We start from the raw sequence: 22,453 nt of genomic DNA, 5'->3' as shown, positions 1-22,453 counted from the left end.
CCAAGCATCTCCTCCTTTGTTGTCTCCTTCTCCTCCTGCCCTCAAACTTTCCCAGCATCAGGGTCTTCTCAAATGAGTCAGTTCTTCACATCAGGTGGCCAAAGTATTGGAGTTTCAGCTTCAACATCGGTCATTCCAATGAACACCCAGGACTGATATCCTTTAGGATGGACTGATTGGATCTCCTTGTAGTCCAAGGGACTCTCAAGAGTCTTCTCCAACACCACAGCTCAAAAGCATCAATTCCTCGGCGCTCAGCTTTCTTCACACTCCAACTCTCACATCCATACATGACTACTGGAAAAACCATAGTCTTGACGAGATGGACCTTTGTTGGAAAAGTAATGTCTCTGTTTTTTAATATGCTGTGTAGGTTGGTCATAACCTTACTTCCAAGGAGTAAGCGTCTTTTAATTTCATGGCTGCAATCACCATCAGCAGTGATTTTGGAGCCTGAAAAAATAAAGTCTCTCACTGTTTCTCCTGTTTGCCCATCTATTTGCCATGAAGTGATGGGACCAGATGCCATGATCTTAGTTTTCTGAATGTTGAGCTTTAAGCTAACTTTTTCACTCTCCTCTTTCACTTTCATCAAGAGGCTCCTTAGTTCCTCTTCACTTTCTGCCATAAGGGTGGTGTCATCTGCATATCTGAGGTTATTGATATTTCTCCCAGCAATCTTGATTCCAGCTTGTGCTTCCTCTAGCCCAGCATTTCTCATGATGTATTCTGCATATAAGTTAAATAAGCAGAGTGACAATATACAGCCTTGACATACTCCTTTTCCTATTTGGAACCAGTCAGTTGTTCCATGTCCAGTTCTAACTGTTGCTTCCTGATCTGCATACAGGTTTTTCAAGCAGGGTACATCATGACAAATGCTGGGTTGGATGAAGCTCAAGTTAGAATCAAGGTTGCTGGGAGAAGTATCAATAACCACAGATATGCAGGTGACACTACCCTATGGCAAAAAGTGAAGAAGAACTAAAGAATCTCTTGATGAAAGTGAAAGAGGAGAGTGGAAAGTTGGCTTAAAACTCAACATTCGGAAACCTAAGATCATGGCACCTGGCCCCATCACTTCATGGCAAATAGGTGGGGAAACAGTGGAAACAGTGGCTGACTTTATGTTGAGGGGGCTCCAAAATCACTGCAGATGGTGACTGCAGCCATGAAATTAAAAGACTCTTGCTACTTGGAAGAAAAAAGTTTGACCAACCTAGACAGCATATTAAAAAACAGAGACATTACTTTGCCTACAAAGGTGCATCTAGTCAAAGCCATGGTTTTTCCAGTAGTCATGTATGGATATGAGAGTTGAACTATAAAGAAAGCTGAGCACCAAAGAATTGATGCTTTTGAGCTGTGGTGTTGGAGAAGACTCTTGAGAGTCCCTTCGACAGCAAGGAGATCCAACCAGTCCATCCTAAAGGCAATCAATCCTGAAAATTCTCTGGAAGGACTGATGTTGAAGCTGAAACTCCAATTCTTTGGCCACCTGATGCAAAGTGCTGACTCATTTGAAACGATCCTGATGCTGGCAAAGATTGAAGGTGGGAACAGAAGGGGACAACAGAGGATGAGATGGTTTAGATGACATCACTGACTCAATGGACATGAGTTTGAATAAACTCTGGGAGTTGGTGATGGACAGGGAGGCCTGCTGTGCTGCAGTTCATGGGGTCGCCAAGAGTCAGACACGACGAAGTGATTGAACTGAACTGGATTTGCCATTGAATAGCTGTGTTGTCTTGGAAAGGTAATTTCTCCATCTAGAATGTCTTTTTCTTTGTTTGTCACGGGTTGGACACCATAATCTTCAATACTTTTCCAGTCTTAACATTTCTAGGATTTGTCATAAACTTACTCTGTTCCATTAGGCAGATTTCATGCCCAAATTAAGTTATTTATTGATCTTATTGAAAGATCTTTGAAATGATTAAATGTGTATCTGCTCACACTGCCAGAAGGTACCGTCAGTGAGAGATCAGCAGTTTCCCACTTAAAGGACAGCATACACAGAGTTCCTATCATTTCTCTATTAAAAGAAAACAATGTCAAAAACAGAAAGAGACAGAGTGTCCAGTTTCATAACAAGATTGAGTCAATAAATTTGAGCCCAAGAGTGTAAAGGTATTATTAAGAAATCAAAACCTATTAACTGCTGCTGTATTCCAGATAAATCTTTTACAGGTCTGCTGTTCTCTTTCCACCAGAATTGTTTCTAATAGGAAATCTTCACATCCTGGGGCAAACATTAAATCTAAAAGAAATCAACTCCTCCTCCCATTTCCTCACTATTGACTATCTTAAGCACTCTTCAGATTACATTCAACCTGGATGCCAGAAAGGAATTTTCCTCCTCCTCAGATAGAATGCCTCCAAGGCCCCTCACCTTGCTTGGGCACCAGTTTGATATCAAACAGTGGTATAAAGCAAACAAAACCATTTCTCAGAGCTGCTAGCTTTATTTTAACAAAGTGAGCCTGAAGCACACTATCCTGTTACAGTTCTTAAAAAAAAAAAAAAGCAGGCTAAGTCAAATCAATCCCAACCCACACACACTCCCTCAAACCATAATACAGAGTTAACACAATCCCAAGGTGGTCGAGTGGTTTAACCACAAATATTCTGGCAGTCTTGTGATCTGACTCTTCATTTACACAGCTGAAATTAGATGGCTGAAGTCCCTGGTTAGCACGAGGAAGGAAAGATCTCTAATGACTGGATGTCCACTGTGGTCAAAGTGGTCAAATCTGTCTTTGAGCAGATACAATAGAGATGGTGTCCATGCTTGAGTAAAAAGTAAAAGCCAAAGGAAACAAGAGGAAAAAACATTCGTTCAGCAAATATCTAGTACATACTGGAAATGACTGTGTTGGGTGGGGGTAGTAAATGGCAAGGAAATACAAAGATGAATAAGACGTGAATATTATCCTCTAGGCTAGGCATGACACAAAGTAGAAACTGCTAAGTGCAACAAGAAGGAGGGGAAATCCTATAGAAAAAGCATAAATACTTGACCTTAGTAGACTATTGGTAAATGTGTAACAGAAAGAAAGAAAGAAAGAAAGGAGAGCAAATAAAGGTGCTTAATTCTGCCTTTGGAAGGGAGAATGTCAAGAAACTTATGTTGAGAGATAAACAAAATACTACATTAGACACTGTAAACTGATGAAAAGAAAACTAACTGAACTCGGATGCAGTTCTTTCAAAAAAAGTATATGCAGCCACTTGTTGAAGTAAGGTGTCTTGACTCTGTGTCATACTGAGTATAATGTCTCACCCTGCTGCAAGAAGAAGACAGATCCATATATATGATGCTTCTGTCACTTAAAAAACCAGCAGAACTTGATTTGTCTTGAGGAGCAGCCCCCCTTATCCCAAAGGAGAGGTTGGCTTCTAAACTGAGAATCTAACCCCAAGATGTCAATAATACATTTGTTCATCTGGGTAGGCAATCACATTCACCCTTCTGGAGCATGCCTTACATTGATTTGCTAAGGCACTGTTTATCTTGCATCTTACTGTGGGGATTCCATTACTATCATCTTTGTATATTCAAATTCTGTCCATCCTTTAAAGTGTTAGTCTCAGTCATGTCTGTTTTTGCAACCCTATGGACTGTAGCCCACCAGGTTCCTGTGTCCATGGAAATCTCCAGGAAAGAATACTGGAGTGAGTAGCCATTCCTTTCTCCAGAGACTCTTCTTGACCCAGGGATCAAACCCAGGTCTTCTGCATTGCAGGCAGATTCTTTACGTAAGAGCCATCAGGGAAACCCTTGTGTGTCCTTTAAGGTTTGCTGTATGTTCATATCTTCTTGGAAGCTTCCATGACATTTCAATAGGAAGGAATCAAAATTTCCTAGCACTTTCATCCTGCCTTAAGGCCCTGAACACATGTTGCTTTTTTTCGTAGTTTTTGGTACACATCCTACTTTCTTTATAATGACAGGATCTGTCATTCATTTTTACCCACTCGACACCACTCCTGACTAAAGAGGACCACATAGAAGTTTACCAAATTTGCTAACACACTTGCTGTGTTATGAAATTTTGTTATGTTACCATAACTATGCTGATGTCATAGAGTGAATAACATTGATGATTATACAACTGGAATAATCCAGGTTGTGCTGCTTTACAAATAATTCCAAATTTCAGTGATTTAAGCAGCAAAAGTTTTCTCATTTATAATGTAGATCCACTGTGGATTTACTGGTGGCCCTTCTCTACATCACTTTGACTCTAGACATCTGCAGTTACCATGACAAGCAGAAAAGATCACAAAGAGTCAGGTGCCAGTGTGTAAAGACTTTTGCCTAGAAACCACATATATCATATATCAATATGATCATATTCCATTGGCCAAAGCTAGCATAAAAGGCATGTCTTATTTCAAGAGCATAAAGAAATGCAGTTATACTATGTGCCTAGAATATTCATGAATAACTCTAGTGATTACTAAAAAAGATCACCAGGAGCTAACTTTCAGTCTCCAAGTTTGAGCTTCTCATTCAATGGATATGGAAAGATGGCCACTTCCACCAAAAACAAATTCTAAAATAATTAGCCTAGACCTCTGGAACAGAAATCATGGGATCTCATCTTACCTAATTTTCAGATGACAGATAGAGAGATTTTTTTTTTCTTCAATAAATTAGATCTGAGAATCCATTAAATTTACTGCATATGCAGAAACATATTGTTATTCTTAGAGATTAAAATCATAAAAACATCAGAAAGCACTGTATTTAACAAATTAAGTAATAACACATTAGTTAATAAATGGTGCTTTTTTTGTTTTCTGTTAATAACGTAGGCCTCCAGGAAAGACAAAAATGGAGGTAAAGATTGTCAGTGGAGTTACTTAAGGCTGAATGATTTAATCTTTAACAAAGACAAGAGGTCTGTCAAATGAAATGCTCATGATAAAAGATATCATGTTGCTATTGACCTTAAAAGTAAGTTGTTGAACTACTGTCAAATCAACACCCATAAACATTGAGAGATTTCTGAGGTTTTCTGTATCTGTTTTGCAAAATAGATATAGAAAAACATGCATTCTGCATCCAGAGATGAGGGAATGAAAATTAAGGATGTATAAAGAGGAGAAAGGAGAAAAAGGCAGAGCTAGGAGCAAGGCAGGGCTTCCCTGATGACTCAGCAGGTAGAGCCCACCTGCAACGCAGGCGACACAAGAGAGTGGAGTTCAATTGATTCCTGGGTCAGGAAGATCCCCTGGAGGAGGAAATGGCAACCCGTTCCAGGATTCTTGCCTGGGAAATCCTGTGAAGAGAGGAGCCTGGTGGGTTATGGTCCATGGGGTCACAAAGAGGCAGACATGACTGAGCAAACTAGCACACAGAAGCAAGGCACTGGGCTGGCACAGGCAGTTGGTCTGGGATCTAAGACAACTTATCTTTCTTTACTGAGACACACTAGACAACTCAGAACAGAGGAGAACTTTCATTGTGCAGAATCTGAGAAATGGATCCTTGAGAAAACTAAACAGTACCAGAAAGTCATTTGATGGGGATGCTGCTGCTGCTGCTGCTGCTGCTGCTGCTGCTGCTGCTAAGTCGCGTCAGTCATGTCCGACTCTGTGCGACCCCACAGACAGCAGCCCACCAGGCTCTGCCATCCCTGGGATCTCCAGGCAAGAACACTGAAGTGGGTTGCCATTTCCTTCTCCAATGCAGGAAAGTGAAAAGTGAAAGTGAAGTCGCTCAGTCCTGTCTGACTCTTCGCGACCCGATGGACTGCCGCCTATCAGGCTCCTCCGTCCATGGGATTTTCCAGGCAAGAGTACTGGAGTGCGTTGCCATTGCCTTCTCCGTGATGGGGATGAGTGGAGAAATATTATCCTGGTGATCAAGATGCTTTGCATCATACTGATTTCTTAAGTCTTGTGTAAGGTCCCCAGATCAAGCTGTCATCCAAAGACCCTTGAAAGCTTCTGAAAGTCACTTCTTAAAATTAACCTTCACTCCACACATGGATGCAACTAATTCAAGAGGATATGGACGTGGAATATCTTCAGAAGCTCCCAAAGTCTCTTTATTTGCTTACAACATTTTAAGCTACATCCATAATCCAGTGCCTTCATATGTATGTTCTCCTAGAGAAGCCTCAGAGGCTGATGAAGTTCTTCTCTGAAGAATCTAGCCCCACTTTAGAACCCATCACCCCTAGTTTAACTTGTTTGATATATTGGGATTTCTCTGAAGATTTATTTTACAAAAAGGATTTTTTATCCTAAAATGTATGGGTACTGCTGTTCTAAAATGTTGCTTAAGGAAAGTCAATTTCTTGACTCAGTAAGATCATAAAGAAATGTATACTCAGTTTAGACCAGGGTGTTGTCTCTACTTCTTTCATGATAGGCTGAGTTCCAAATATAAACCTTTTGAGACCAATATAGCATCAAGGTGTGACTGTAGACATTCTGAATGAACCCTGGGACTTTCTGCTCTAATGCAGTAGTTCTAAGACTTTGTGATTTCATGATCCATAGCAAATAATGCCACTCCTCCTCCTAAGTCACCATTGTGGTACACAGTTGTCACTTTGGAGGGGACAGTTATGACCAGAGATAACCCTTGGGTATGTAGAACCTCAGTTAAATCATTTTATGGGTTCTTGTTTATACAAAGAATTGATTTTAATAAGTGTCATAAAATTCTAAACTCTGTGTGAGGTGTAGTTATTTATTAATGAAGAGTAGAACACTGAATAGAGAAGAATTAATGTTCTTTCTTTATTGTTCAGTCAGTGTGTCTGGAGAGTCTTACACTGGAAGGTTTGATAGTTTTAAATACTAGGGTCATTGTTAAAATCTTGTGCTTTTTTTTTTCTTGTCACCCAAACCTTGCTGGTAAGAAAAACAAAAAACCTCCATCATCTCTATCCTCCTAACAGAAAACAAAATATTTTTCTGCAGCTTTATGTTCACCACCAGGCCACTTCAATTCATCTGTATGTGATGAATTAACTTGTTTTTCATCTGATCTCCCCTATCTCTTTCTGTTCTGAGTGAGAAGAATCTAGGAATTGTAGATGGAATGCTTCTGAACAAACTTATCAAAGAGAGAAGAAATATCCTCGAATTTGTATTTTTTGCCAGATGCCTTATATATGTTTTGGTCGTTTAACTCTCTTGATAACACATGTCCACAGATTGTAATTGACGCCTTTGCGTCTAAGAGAATATATCAGACCAAGGGAGTTCTGCTCTCTCCACTAGGCCACTGCAGTTCTTCAGGTCTTTATCTGCTGTTTCCTAAATATGAGGGGAAGGGCTACAGTGTGTTGTAAATAATTGCAAACACATACAAGACCACCAGCAATTTCTCAACTTTCAGAGAGTACTGTCACAGAACATTTTGGGTTGTTTAAATGTAATCCAGCTTTCGTATCAGTTCAGTTCAGTCGCTCAGTCGTGTCCGACTCTGCGACCCTGTGAATCGCAGCATGCCAGGCCTCCCTGTCCATCACCAACTCCCGGAGTTTACCCAAACTCATAGAGCTGTATATTTCTGTATGTGTATATTTTTCTAGATGACAGTGAAATTCCGAGAATAGATTCGATGTAACTCAAGAGTAGGTTAAGGCATAATGAGAACTAAGTTGTACTCATGATTGAGGCTGCCTTGAGATCATGAATTAAAAATCCATGTCTGTTAAGGGGAATCAATAACACATATTCTAAAAAACACCTTCCCAGAAGATGCTCTATTATTTAAGGTGTTAACCTTTCAATTTGTAATCTTAAATTATAGAAAATGGTAAAAGGGTCTTCATTTGAATAAATGAAGCCTATGTTATAGAAGAGGCAACATCTCTTTAGATATATCTACTAGATCTATTTCATCCTGGAATAGGCCATTCTTTCCTCTCTTTATCTCCAGGTAAGATCTCTACAAATACTTCTAGGGCTGCAAATAACTTCTGAACTATAATTATACATATACATACACAAACATACACACAGATTTATGTACACAAACACGTACACACACCTGTATATATCCATATTGGAGTTCCACATCTTAGTTTCAATCACCTTTATTCCTTTAAAGACAGTTTCAGGATATGGTCATAGGATATTCAAAATATAAAATATCAAGTTTTCTATGTGTAAAATGGAGAAAGGTTAAGGGATGCAGAATATTGATAATAAGAATAGCTTTCTTATGGAGAGCAGTTTACAAATAACTTTCATTATCTCATTTGATCCTTATAACAGGCTTATCAGTAGGCAAGAAAGATGTTATTAACCCATTTTATATATCAATAAGGTGAAATTCAGATTCATGCTCAATATTACATACAAACTAATACAACCAGAATTGAAATCTGGATCATCACAACTTAAATCCTGTATACATTTAATTATTTCTGAAACGTTATTGTGCCTTATATCTATATTTATATTATCTATATCTATCTATCTATCTCTATCCTTCTATCATCCAACAAGCTAGCCTTATAGTTGACTACACTTGAGGCTTTTCCAGGGAACCAGTGATACTTCTGTTTATACATTTTGGTAGAGAAATGGCTTCACATTTGGTTAGATTAACAGACCTTAGACTCACAGAGTTCTACTCATGTCTCTCAGGACTAGAAATCTTTGCTACTTTTCTCAGGCACTATGATGCATTCATCCCATCAGTGTTATGCAGAAAATTTAAATACAAGTCTTTAATTTAGCAGATCCACCCACAAGGTTCCAGAAGCTTAAGTCAGCATGAGCCTTTGGGAAAATATCACTCTGGAAAAAATAGTACATGTGAGAAAAATACTGTGAATTTAGAAGCATTTGTTTTACAAACTACAGATGCAGAGTGAAAGAAAATGACATCTCGCTTTGATATTAAGCATTCCTCCATAACACATCCATCTGCAACATGTTTTGCAGTCACTTACCCGCTAAACCTCACAGCACACAGATTTGCACATGAGGTACAATACAGCTGACCTCATTTTACAGATGGAGAGAAGAGAAACGTGGCGGAGAGTAAATGAATTTCTGAAAGTTTCCAATCAGTTTTCAAGTGTCTGCCATCGGACAGAAGTAAACTAAGTCACACTAGTCCTTTATTAAAGCTAGAAAAGGGAAAGCATATCGGTTCCAACGTTTCTTTATAGGAGGGGTTTGTTGACTGAGAATCTGGCTAAAAGGCAGACAGGAGGCTTGTCTTGAAGCCATTTTGTAAAACCTCAGTCTTTAATTGATTGTGTATCTATTTGGTGTAGGCTGGGGGAATGGCAGTGCCTTGGTAATACTGGTGACTTAAAACTGATACGAATAACCTGAATGAAATGGCCATTCCGAAGAGGGAAGCAGTTTTATAATGGAAGAAAACTTGAAATGAGTAGGGACTTCCCTGGTTTTCCAGTGTTTAAGACTTCACCTTCCAATGCACAGGTATGAGTTTGATCTCTGGTCGGGGAGCTAAGATTCCATATGCCTCATTGTCAAAAAACCAAAACACAAAACAGAAGCAATACTGTAACAGATTCAATAAAGACTTTAAAAAACAATCCACATCAAAAAAATTTTTTTTAAAAAAAGTGAATTGAAAGATGTTTTTGTCATGGCCCTGTCTTCTTAGGTAACTTTCCTTATTACTCTGGGCTTTATTGATTTCATCATTATAATATAGGAATGAACTAGATCAGTGGTTCTCAAAGTATGGTTCTTAGGCCAGTTATATCTGCATTAAGTTAGGGCTCATCCTTTACCTACTGAATCAGAAATGCTGGGATTAAGGCTTGATACATAGTTTTTGAAACCCTTCAAGTGATACTGATGCATGCAGAAAATTTAAGGATTGGATCAAAACTTCTTTAAAGGTCTTCCAGCCTTAAGATTCTGAATCCATCATGTTATTGACATGATGAATTGCATCTTTTCAAGTAATTTTAAGGATAATTTGGACTCTTTAAAACACAAATTAGTTTGTTTTCAAGCTCTATGAAGAAAGTAGGTGCTAATCTTTCCTATTTTAGTGGCAGAGAGATCCAGGTACAAGCATAGAGAAACCATAGAAATCAAAAGGTGAGGGAACAACATGCAACATCTCTCTTTCTTAAAATAATATGCACTTAACCTTTCTGCAGTTCAACTTGGAGCCAGAGGGGCCAAAACAGAAGCAGCAGAACTCAGGGCTATGTTCCCATTTACTATGACTCTTGGCAAGACAGTATCTAACTGTAAGTTGCAACCCTCAAATAAAATATGACATAATATTAGTTACTGATTTTACTTCACTAGAATGTTAGAGAGACACATGAAATAATGCAAATCATGGTTTTTCATAGTTCCTGAGAAGCAAGTTACAATTTAGAAACATTTCACATGCACAGGTCTTACAGTGAAGATCCTGAAGTAAGAGCTTTTGAAATCTCTTCCTTTGTTTAAGCATATTTCTTGACATGTACTCAGTGACGGGCAAATGCTTATGGAATCAGATTGGTCTATGTAGATTTCCGTGGGAAATATAAAGAAGAAGAGTTTTCCAAGTACAGATGGTCCGTGATTTAACCATGGTTTGCCTTACAATTTTTCAACTTTGCCATGCTATGAAAGCAATACACACTGAGCAGTAACCATCCTTTGAATGTTGGATTTCAATCTTCCCAGGGTTAACAGAAAGTGGTACAATGTGCTCCCCTGTTCTAGGCAAGGGCAGGGAGCCATAGCTCCTGCTCAGTGACTCAGTCACAAAGGTAAACAACCAATACACCTACAATCATTCTGTACCCATACAACCATTTGACTTTTTATTTTCAGTAAAGTCAATAAATGTACATGATATAGTCAACACTTTTTCATAAAATAGACTCTGTATCAGATGATTTTCCTCAGCTGTAGGCTATCCTAAGTGTTTTGAATGTGATTAAGTTAGGCAAAGCTAAGTTCTCATGTTCTATAGGTTAAATGTATTTTTAACTTATATGTTCAGTTGATGATGGCTTTATCTTGATGTAACTCCACTGTAAATCAAGGGAGATCTTTATAATCAGAGAAGCATGACAAATTTAACTGTGACCAGGGTAACCACACTTGAAGATATTCCAAACATTGTCAGAAGAGGCACAATAAAAGAAATTGCAGATGTTTAATTCAAGGAATTAATGATATTGGTGGAATGAGATGGGCATCTTCAAACAGGTAATGAACTGGAGATCTTCCAAGTAGAAGAACATTGAAAAGTGGATACAAGTAATAGGAAGGAAGACTTTGTAACTCTTCTCCAGTAATAGTGAGTTTCCTATCACTAAAGTTTGTGTAGACAAAGCAGAATCCAGAGAGAGATACAGTAGAAGTGACTTAAAATGTTGAAAAGGTATCATTGGCAGTTGAGTGGTAGGGGAGGAGAATCTGGGAGATTGGTTTATGCTGGTTACACTTTGTTTTCTGCTCCTATGCCTAATTCATTCTCTGTTAGTTATTTGCTTTATTTTGTGCCCTAGGAAATTGATCTCCCCAGAACTTATAGCCTGGGCATAGTTGTCCTTTAACTTCAGGCTGGGTTTGCAAAGTGGAAGACACAGCTAAGAACTTGGAAACTGAGAGAAAAGAACACAGTGTGCTTTGATTCCATTCCTACTATAACCTCCTTACTTCCATTAGGATCAGACAGGGCAGGTCCTGTTACATGAACCCTCTTTTTATATTCTATCTCTTATCAGATGCCTATGACATCATTCATTCCCTGTGTCCCTTTCGGGTGTAGGGTGGTAACTACTTTAAATGTTTCTAATCTGAGGCTGCTTCATCCCTTGTTGGTTCTTCTAAAATTGTCCATAACTATATACACAGTTTATTCAGTAAACTCTCTTTAGCTATGATGTAGGAGTATCATGATGGATGACTTTGATGGACATTAGTTGGAGCAAGCTCCGGGAGTTGGTGATGGACAGGGAAGCCTGGCGTGCTGCAGTCCATGGGGGCACAAAGAGTCGGACATGACTGAGAGACTGAACTGAGGAGTATCATCTGATGAGCTGGTTGGTTGCCTCAGATCAGGGGTTCTGAATCTGTAACTTGTATCAGAATTATCTGGGAGATTTGTTCAACAACAGACTACTGGATCTCACCCTCGAAATTTCTGATACAGTGGGTTTTGGATAGAGTCCAAGAATTTTCATTTCTAACAAGTTCCCAGATTATGACGATGTTGCTGGTCTGGGGAACACATTTTAAGAATAATTGTCTGATAGTGATTCTCAAATGTGATCTCGCATCAGTATTCTCACATCAGTATTACTTCTTGAACTACATAAAAGTACAGATTCTTAAAATCTCCTCTGAATCTATTGAAACAAAAACTGCATTGGAGTTGAGAGTTCTGGAATGTGTATTTCCTAAATTTTCCCAGATGATTGTGATGAAGTTGGATTATTTCTCTAAAGTGCCTCCAACTCTGAAATAGTAAAGTGAGATAGGCTTATTCAGTGTCTCCTGGCTTGAGGGTAATGAGGGATTCTGACCCTGTTGGAACAAGGAACAAGAAGCTTATTCCTCCTCTTCCTCTAAGATCCAGATTGGCAGCTCTAACTTTGGAAAGGGTTGCCTTCTCTAAATATCGTAAGGTGTGACTACCTCATTCTTTGTTGTTTCATGTCAGTATCTGGCATCACCTTTCTAGTGGGTGCACCCAGCACAGGGCATTTGCATCACTGGCTCTGCTATCTGATTCACACAGAATTTGGTGAGCTCCTTGAGGGCAGGGATTGACTCTTACCAATTTTGAATGACCAGTTTTTAGCATTTAGCACATCTTTGTATCATCAGAGCCTAGCACCTGGCCTGGCACAAATTCAGCACTACATTGTTGGTGGAGGGGGTGGGAAGGTGGTTGAGTAAATGAATGAAATGATGGAATGGATGAATAGATGTTGCTCTTCCTCATCTTTTCTATTACATCAACAGAAAATGATAATAAATTTGCCTTGTGCCTTCAGATGCTGATTTGAACAAGTAAATTTGCTAATGCTCTGGGACTTGAAGTGAGTTGCATGGCCTCATAGATCTTTTCTGTCTCTTAACTTCTTGGTTCTACAAGTAACTGAGAGGAATCAATCTCCCACTGACTGACAGTTTTGACAACTGCTGTTCTCAAGATGTCAAGTATAATCTGTTATTCTCCTTACCAACTTAAAACTGAACAGAGACATATGCACTGTCAGTCTCATTTGTTTCATCTTGCTCCTGGTCCCCAGTCCCCTCACTCCTGCCCTGTTTTATCCCCCTTCCCCTGCCCCCACCTCATGTCAGTCAAGTGCCTTTCAATTCTGAGCAATTCTGAAGCTCCTCTGCCCTGAGCTAGAAGCTGGATTAGAGCTCATCTTCTCTGAGTATTATTAAGCACATTTACAGTGGAGTCTCCAGCTTTGCAAACTAATAGGGCATCATAAATGTGAAACTGTTCAAATAATAAATGAATCTTTTCTCTATGTTTAGCCAAGAAAAGTGGATATTAAAATGAATAAGAATAATAATAAAAAGTCAGCTAGCAGCACCGGTATAATTAAACTGAATAGCTCACACACACAAAAAATAACGCTGCGAACATTGACTTCCTCTGGGACACTCCCCACTACACCCAGACCTCGCCTCAGAAAGGTATGCACTGCTTGTCATCCTAACATAAAGCAAACACCTACACTTACCCTCCATCTACACTAGGGAGATGGATTTGGCTTCCTAACTCAAAAACTCTTCCATGCTTTGGAGATCGGGCTGGGGTTGGGGGGGGGGGGGACACCTATCTTTCCTATCCGCAGTAGTCAGGAAACCAGAATGCAATTCCTTGAATTGATAGGATGGCTGGTCCTAAGGATGAGGAGCTGAGGCATATGTATCTGATTCACATTCAGTGTTATAAGCTCATTTCCCACCAGCAGCATGGTAGGTACATTTAGACATTTAAAGTTGCTTTGCAGATCACAGGAGGAACTCTTCCTTCTAGAAGATTCCATGGGAAGTATAAACTCTGAGTGAGCTTGGGCACCATGGGTGGGGCTGCTGCCATCTGCCCTTTCTCCCCTGCAGCCATTTAAAACTCCATGAACAGCCAGTCACCCAGACTAGGTTACACCTATCATCCTTTCTCAAGAGCTCTGGGTCCAAGTCAACCCTAGTATGAAAATTAGGGGGTATTTCCTCATTACCCTTGGTAAGATGAGCTTGTGAGAACATAGTCTCCAGGTTATTTATCATTTGGGAACTTTGTGTGTTCATGTAACCATTTTCCTCCAAAGACACTACTTACCCAGAGGCCTCTCCTACAATTCTTTCCTTTTAAAGAACAGAATATTCACCATACACTTAATATGTATATTCACCATACACTTAATATGTGTATTATGTATATGATTTTTTTTAACTGCAATAGCTTCTCTTGTTCTTTATTTCTCTTTCCTGTACTTTTGAGACTCACATATCTTTTATCTAGAGAAGCTAAAAGGGAAAGCCTACACAGTTTCATGGACTTGAAGGATTAAAATCTCTTCTTTCTCATTAGCTTCTTCTGTAGCCCTTTTCAACTTGGCAAAAACACCTCTGAGGTAATGTACAGCTTGAAGACATTTCCCCCCTCATTTATTCAGTAATCATTGTCAACTGGCTGGTCTTTACCAGTTTTACAGAAAAGAAGGCCATTCAGACAAAGGTAGAGCCTCAAGATCCTCTGCTCTAATGCTTCATTTGATAGTCAGTAGTGTTGACAAGCAGAGAGGAGGAGAACTTTGTCTAATGTCACTAAGAAAGCTCAAGTCACATTACTTTAGCTTTTGTTAGAAGTTTTCCCTTTTTCTCTTGTGTTATTCTTGGTATTCACAATATTAACCATAATTATCATAGAATTCTGAAAATATTAAGCCTAAATAAATCAGGATTGATTGCTTATAGTAACCCACAAAGCTTCCTTATGTGAGTGATCTTGAGAATTTACTTGCCTTTTCTAGGTGTACATATTCCCGGGACTAGGGATGTTGGAGCAGTGATGTTGGATGTGCCTTCAAGCTTTATTGCTCTTTTGTGTTATACTCTCAATGACTGATGATTATCAAGATGATTGCTGCCTCTAGTATATAGATAAATAAGAGTTAAACAAGGATGCTTATGCACACAAAATTCGCATACACATACTATGCCTATAAGATGATCCCTAAAAGCATGTTGGAGCTCTTGCCTTTAACATTTAATTAATATTATATTATGATTTATTTCATTTTGAAGGGTGAAACGGATAGGAATTGTAGGGTTGGAATTTTCAATCCTATCATTTCATCTCAGCTTTACTATTTAATTTTACTCTATGGCTGTTAGCAAGTCATTTAATTGCAATGAGCCTCAATGATTTCATCTGTGAAATGGGGGCAGATGGTAGGGTGGGGAAAGAGGAGAGATTTTATACTACATTCCTCTAAGAGTGCTTTTAGTTCTACCATACAGTGAGCTAAGAATGTGAATAACTTTCTAAATACTCATATCTCCATATTTAGAAATATCTAGATTGTTTGAACAAATAATAAAGGATGAGCGTAAAGAGAGGCAGAGACAATGACAGCCACAGTAGAAGTTCCAGGGAGCCTCTTCCTTTTTTTGTGAAGTTGTGTATTTGTTGAGAGCAGATGAGCAGCAAGCATGGAGGCAACAAGAAGCCAAGTGTTAATGTAAGTCTTCTCTTTTTGGGGACTTCTGGCTCACCCTTCCTGTACTCTGGATACTTTAAGAATTCACTGAAAAGGTAGAAGTCACTACCAAAAATGACTCTCCTTTTTTACTGAACATCACATAGAAACAGCATCAAAAAATAAAATGTGCCTAGGTTTTTGGTTTCAAATACAACCCATACCTATAAGCTGAGAGCACTTGGATACAAAGTTCGCATTAGTACAAACCAGTTTGCTGAGAAAATTGCCACCATCTCATACTCTGTGACATGTACACACCTACATGAACCATCAGGAAGCGAGGGTAGGAGTACAGAGCCCAGTAAGGAATTTTTATCATCAGGCAATACTAGGCATAAATGGATTAAAATACCCAGGAGTCACCTTTCCAGTGTAGATGACATATGCTGTCAGGAAATGTTCTTCAGGCAGAAGGGTGTGGCAGTACGGTCTACTTCAACTCTATCTTTCCTCCTCCCTCAGCCATAAGCACATTCTTTATAACAAATCAGCCCATTCTGGTTTGGTGCAGAGCTCAACGGGAGTCAGCACCTTATATTTCAGTACTCAACTGCTACAGATGTCTGATCTGCTCTGTGAATAGCCTGAAAATTAGTTAGATAAGAACAACACAATTAACTACATATAGGAATTCTAATGAACTGTGAGTCAATATGTGTGATCAGAAGACAACCTATTTGCTGCATGGTTTTGAGGAGGTTGTGTCCCCTCTCAGAATCTCAAAGGGACTAAAGCAGATCAGTTGGTCCTGCGCATCCTGCGCATTGGCCATGCATCTAAATCTCCTGGAAACCTTTGAAAAAGGTCTTGTTGCCCAAGCCTTGCCCTCACAACACCAAGAAATCAGAATCTCTGATTGCTGGTGCAATCTGGAATTTGGTGTTTTTGAAAGCTCCCCAAGGACTTCTGATGTGCAACTGTGACTGAGAAGCACAGGTTTCTTCTGAAAGTAAGCAGAGGAAGGCATCAGTGACAGTACAGACTTGACCTTGGGGTTCAACTTTGACTCTAAAATATAAAATGGAAGAATATTTGGAAGGCGGTGTGCCTAGTTTGGGTCTACTCATACGGGTCATGCTCCATAGTCTTGCCATTAGTGAGGTTGCTTGAGAAATAATACACCACCCAACAAAATAGCAGCCCAAAAGTGCTATTGCCTCATTCTGGCAACAAAAACTGTGTTTTCCCTTAGGCTTTGCTTCGTAGGCTGATGTTGCCATGGGAAGGAAGGCTTTATTGGGATGCCAGAACAAACAGGCTCTGAAACCAGCCCAGCAAAACTTATAGAGCTGCCTATAAATCAAAGAGAGCCCTAGGGTCAAAGCCACTTAGACACACACACACTCTCACACATAAACATAGTCCCAGAAAAATATTACAAAGGAGAAGGTGTGTCAGGGAAATCCAACTAAAATTACTGCACATAAGCAATCATAACCAAAATTTATGTGTCCCTTTCATCCACAGTTCTCAAAAGACACAGAATGTGCTAAGATTACTTGTCTTTGAAAGTTTTCCAATATTCCAAGGGATAAAAGAGCAAGGATTCTGCATATAAAATCAGGCAGGTGGCAGTGGCTGTGAAGGGTCACCCTTTCTAGTCTTCTGGTTTCAGACAGAGTTATAGTGAAACTAAGCCATGTCTCTCTTCATCCCATGGACAAAGTCGTGCTACACCATTTCTCCCTTTGCCTAGGGGACTTTTGACCAGCAATGATTCTGGACAGGATTTTAATGCAATCTCTCCTATCATAAGTTCAAGAGTCAGGTGGAACTTTCGACAGGCTAACTACTGCTAAGCTGGTGCCTCTTCTCCCCATCCTCCCCATCTATTTGGTTTCCTTTTTCACCAAGCATGCCTATCTCCCACTTAAGCCAGCTCCTTTGACTCTGGGAAGAGCATCTTACGATCCTTAGAAACCTGACCATACCCAGATAACTTTAATATTAAAAATAATATTTTTATAGCTACCCCATATTTCCGACACTAAAGGTGAAGCCCATGTGCCCCTGGTCTGCCATGTGAGATATGGAGTAGCCAAGCACGATCCCGAGCTACAGGGAGCTCAGTAGATATCAGTTTTTCCCAATTCTTTCCCTCAGGGTGTTCCACATTAAAAAAAAAATTAATAACGCTAAATTGAAATGTAAGATTCTATTTGGAAACCTAAAAGGAAGTTTTTAAAAGGATCCCACTTTTAATTTAATGAAGGATCATTTTGCAGATACCCTGCAACATGGAGGCTACCTGAATGAATGCTCTCAGACATTGACCTGTCCTGTTACCAGTTTTTGAAGCCCCTATGCCTACCTACAGTGTACAGACTTGGCCCTACTCAGAGCTCTGGCATCTGGCCCAACCCTAGCCATGTTGTTGATTTAGTTCACCTTAAGAGTATTACCTCCAGAGAAACTCATTGCCAACCTACCTTGAGATTGTGTCTTTGTGTTAATAATTCTCTTTCTGTCTCATCCTTGACACCCAGTCACCACCATCACTTGAGCCCCTGTCAGAGTCTTCATGTTTGATGAGATTTTTGGTAACTTGTTGACCGTACCAGCCTCCTGAGGACTTTGCTTTTTCTCATCTTCCCAATTCAACACCTTCTAAATGATAGAGCTAGTGACCAGAGGGGAAGGAAGCAGATGGATAGAAAGCAAACTTGGAACCTTTCCTGAGTCCAATGGAAGACTCTTGTATATGCTTTTATTTTGTTCACATCATGCCTGGCTTTTGATTGGATATTAGTCAATGCAGGGCTTAACTAGAATGTAAGTTCTTGAACATTGTACTTTTCTTGTTTTTAATTATTCACTTCTTTATGACATCCATGACTAGACTGGGGTTTCCTCTCTGCTAAGGTGAATTCTGACTCAACTTCTCCAACTCAAGAATAGAGGCAGCTAAGGTGGAGTGAAAGGTATCCTGCAACATTTGCCGGAATGGCTTCCAATTTCTCTATTCATTGGCAGAGAAACCTTGGGCAAATTACTTTGCCTTCCTAAGCTTCACACTTACTCATGGTGTTTTTATATGAATCAAATGAGTTGTGAAACCTTTAGAGCACTATAAATATGCCGGCTGTTTTTTCTTCTCTTGGTAAGGTTATGAGAAAGAGTGGTAACACATACAAAAATCTCACATCCCTCCTCAGAAAACTTAGAGCAATTTGGGGAGTCCTTTAATGTCAATTTCTGCTCAGGTTTCCTTTGGTCACAGTCACTAAACCACAGCTTTGCAATTACTCATACAGTGCAAAGGTTTGGTATCAGCATTTATTTCTCTAATATACATTTTTCCCAGGTCTTTGACCCAGCACTTTGGCTAAAAGAAAACTTCAAAGAAGTCCTCAACTAGTGGGAGAACTTCAAAGGCTTCCTGAAGGGTCAATTAGCACCTATAAAATTTATCTCTGTTGTCACTAATGGCTATTAAACTAAAGTGAGGGCTAATGAAGACAGATCACCACCTCCTCCTGAGATTGTTATTTAAGCGGAAAATAACTTGGAACTCTCTGCATTGAACATCCAATTCGTGATTAGCTTAAGATTCATAAACTATTGTATAGATTTGAGGTTATTGTTAAGATTCTTCCAGATAAGGAGCTTTGCTGAGTACCTGGTAACATGCACAGTTAGGTACCCACTTGGCCATTAAATTAAGTTGGCAAGACTGCCTAATGAAATGATAACTGACCTCCCAGATGTATGGGAGTTCTGAAGACTTTCAAAATTCAAGGGCACTTCAGCACCAGGTAGTCCAGCATACTGTCTAGACTATGAAACAACACTGAGATTCACTCTTACCTCTGCTGTTTTGTAGTCTCTTGATCTTGGACATGTTAATTAGCCCATCTGTGCCTTTGTTTACTCACTTATTAGACAGGACTAATTGAAGTACCAACCTTCAGGAGTTGTAGTAGATGAAAACAATGAACAGAAAATACTCAGTGGGCAATAGCATTTGGTGACTATGTGAGTGGATTTTTTTTTTTTAATTGAGACAAGCAAATAATATCTGAAGTCAATGGTGAAATTTTTTTTAAGTTTGAATTGCTATTATGTTTAAAGAATCTTTTCTTACATGAACATCTCTGTCAAATTATCATGTAATTATACATATATGTTTCTATAGAATGTAGGTAAAATGATTTAGTATGCAGATTTTTGCTTTGTGTCTTATTTATACCTTCTGATAAAATTAGCACATTCTAAATCTGTTTTTGAAAACCAACAAATATAAAGAAACAAAAATAAAAAAGAACTTCACCTATATACAATTACCCAAAGACATCTGTTACCTTGTCACATTCTCTTTTAAACAATTTTTACCATCAGGAATACTACTGAAATAAAAATAAAAACAAATATTTTTAGATTATATAAGTATTTGGGGTATATATAAAATTTCTGATAAATATCAGAAAATTATTTGTTCTTTTGCTCATAAATCTTTGACTGTCTTAATTATTATTTCAAATTTCTTTTGGCTCTTCCACCCCTTTAAGGCAGAGTTCTCAATACTAGCTGTACATTAGAATTATGTGGGGAGCTTTAGAACAGTCTGAAGGCCAGGCTTAACCCCTGCCTGATGCCTTACAAGAGAAGCTGAGGTAGAGGTGGGCATTTGTGTTTTCTGAATCCCATCAGAATTCTAACTTATGGCCTAGATTGGAAAACACTGTTTTAGAGGGTCTGAATTCTTCCCTGGGCTCACAAAGAGACCCATTTTTCCCATCTGAAATCAGAGGTGGCAAACCTTTCTTTGGAGCTGCTATCCTGCCAAACAACCTCTCCTTGTCTTGGAAACTCCTGGAAAAGCCCTCACAATTATTATCCTCAGTTCCTTTGCTGGCCTCCTATATTATCCTTCCTTATTTATCCTTCCACTGTACCCTATGAAAGGTCAGAGATGATCACCAATCAGTATATTCAATGACTTTCAATGACTTAAAAAGAAAAATCAGTCATCAATTTTTTTTTCTCCCTTCACAGCAATTCTCAATTTCTGTATCCCCAAACTCTGCTTCTCCATTTATGTCTTTAAAAAGTGTTCTGAAGGAAGATGTAGGTGAGTTTGGGTCTCAGCTCCACCACCTACCACATGACAGGAAGACTGAATAAGTAACACAATATTGTCCCTTGGGGCTTTACCCAGCACATCGTAGGAGGAACTTTTGTTCACTCTCCATTTCCCTAACTACCTCTCTTGCTGCTCCTTTTCTAGAGAAGGCAGATACTTTTATTCACCAAAGCAGCATGGGAATGTTTCCTGGGGTGAAATCTCTGCTCCAGATGGTTTGGGGGGGATGAGGAATGGGAGGAGCCAACCTTACTTCCTGCTCATTCTCACGGTGAGGAGGAGTCTCATCACTCAAAGAAGGTGGACCTAGGAGAAAGGGAGCAAGAGTCAGAACGTTTCTGAAAATTTCAGTATATAACAGGCTGTGGAAATTCCTCTAGTACCTATTTAAGAGAATACTTTAAAAATACATTTTTTAAAGGATATTTCAAGTTGAATGTTTTTATTTGTTTGGTTGGTTGTTTTGGGACTCAGGATGTGTGGATGGGCAGAAGCAGCCCTCAGGGCAGCCAAGCTATATCCCTCTTCTCTTCCAACTAGATCTACTCCAGGTTACTATGGGCTTCCGTGGTGACTTAGCGATAAAGAATCTGCCTGCAATGCAGGACACACAGGCTCAATTCCTGGGTCAGGAATATCCCCTGGAGAAGAAAATGGCAACCCACTCCAGTATTCTTGCCTGGGAAATCCCAAGGACAGAGGAGTCTGGCCGGCTGTATAGTCCATGGGGTCACGAAAGTGTTGAACATGGCTTAACAACAAAACAACAACAACAGTGTAGTCATCAAGAGCCTCAGTGTACTGAGGTTGGACTATATACTGTTCTAGATTGGTGAATCTGAAAATAACACTCTAAAGGAGGATCTATTCTCATCTCTTCTCTAGTAAAAGAAAACCACTTGTGTTTTCCAAAGTCCTTGCCTATGCTTCTTTCAGAAATATCTCCCTTTCATCATCTCTCCAACACTGAATTCCCCTCAAAATTTCAAATCTCAGTGGCAATGTACATTTCTCTTCCAAATGTTTATAACTACCTACAGCTCCCTTCTGATCCAATTTCCTCTTCTACTTCCATTTGAGTTCCAATGATTAATGTCCAATAATGTTTTACAAGTTCTGTTAACTATAAACCTAGTGATGTGCTTTCACAGCAATGCTTAGCACAATCCTCGGCCCTTAATAGACACTCAATAAATACTTTTTGTATTAATGAATGAATTTATTCCCAGTAGTTCACAGTAGTCTTTCTCTTATTCACTCTTACTCTCTTTCTCTTTAATGAGGACTGTAGGTATATGGATGAAGTAGAGCTGTAGGTATTAACATTTCTCCTGATAATAATGCTTATTATTACTATTCTAATTCTTATTATTTGATATCGGACAACAGTTTTTACATACATTTCTTAAAAGTTATAAAAACAAAACACTGCTTTTGACTTTAGCTAAGTCATGTTGAAAAAGAAAAGGATTTGATTAGGGAATCATGAGAAGGAAGCTCTTGATAATCCCTAAAAGATTTGTTTGTTACTGTTGTAAATTAAGATTAAATATGCAAAAACAGAGCAATTTAGGATTTATCTGGTGAAAAAATTCCAACTTCCTCCCTTTTATAATTTAATATTGCTAAGACATGTAGCTGGAAACAAGAAATT

The 22,453-nt window shown here is 39.1% G+C and overlaps 1 long non-coding RNA gene across 1 annotated transcript in view; it reads right to left on the bottom strand.

Annotated features, from left to right (window-relative positions):
- The window catches only part of LOC145524490 (uncharacterized), a 65,823-nt gene that overhangs the window by 29,981 nt on the left and 13,389 nt on the right, over window positions 1-22,453 (bottom strand). Inside the window, exons 6-11 of the long non-coding RNA XR_014067573.1 lie at window positions 20,967-21,105; window positions 20,018-20,062; window positions 18,146-18,336; window positions 16,080-16,300; window positions 14,976-15,103; window positions 8,024-8,075 (exon numbers count right to left, since the gene is read on the bottom strand). This is a non-coding gene — a long non-coding RNA (uncharacterized LOC145524490). The remainder of the gene's footprint in view (window positions 1-8,023; window positions 8,076-14,975; window positions 15,104-16,079; window positions 16,301-18,145; window positions 18,337-20,017; window positions 20,063-20,966; window positions 21,106-22,453) is intronic.

This window comes from Giraffa tippelskirchi, chromosome 2, assembly GCF_054371585.1.
Source record: "Giraffa tippelskirchi isolate mGirTip1 chromosome 2, T2T-mGirTip1v1.2.pri, whole genome shotgun sequence".
NCBI lineage: Eukaryota > Metazoa > Chordata > Mammalia > Artiodactyla > Giraffidae > Giraffa > Giraffa tippelskirchi.
This window is presented reverse-complemented; position numbering and strand designations above follow the sequence as displayed.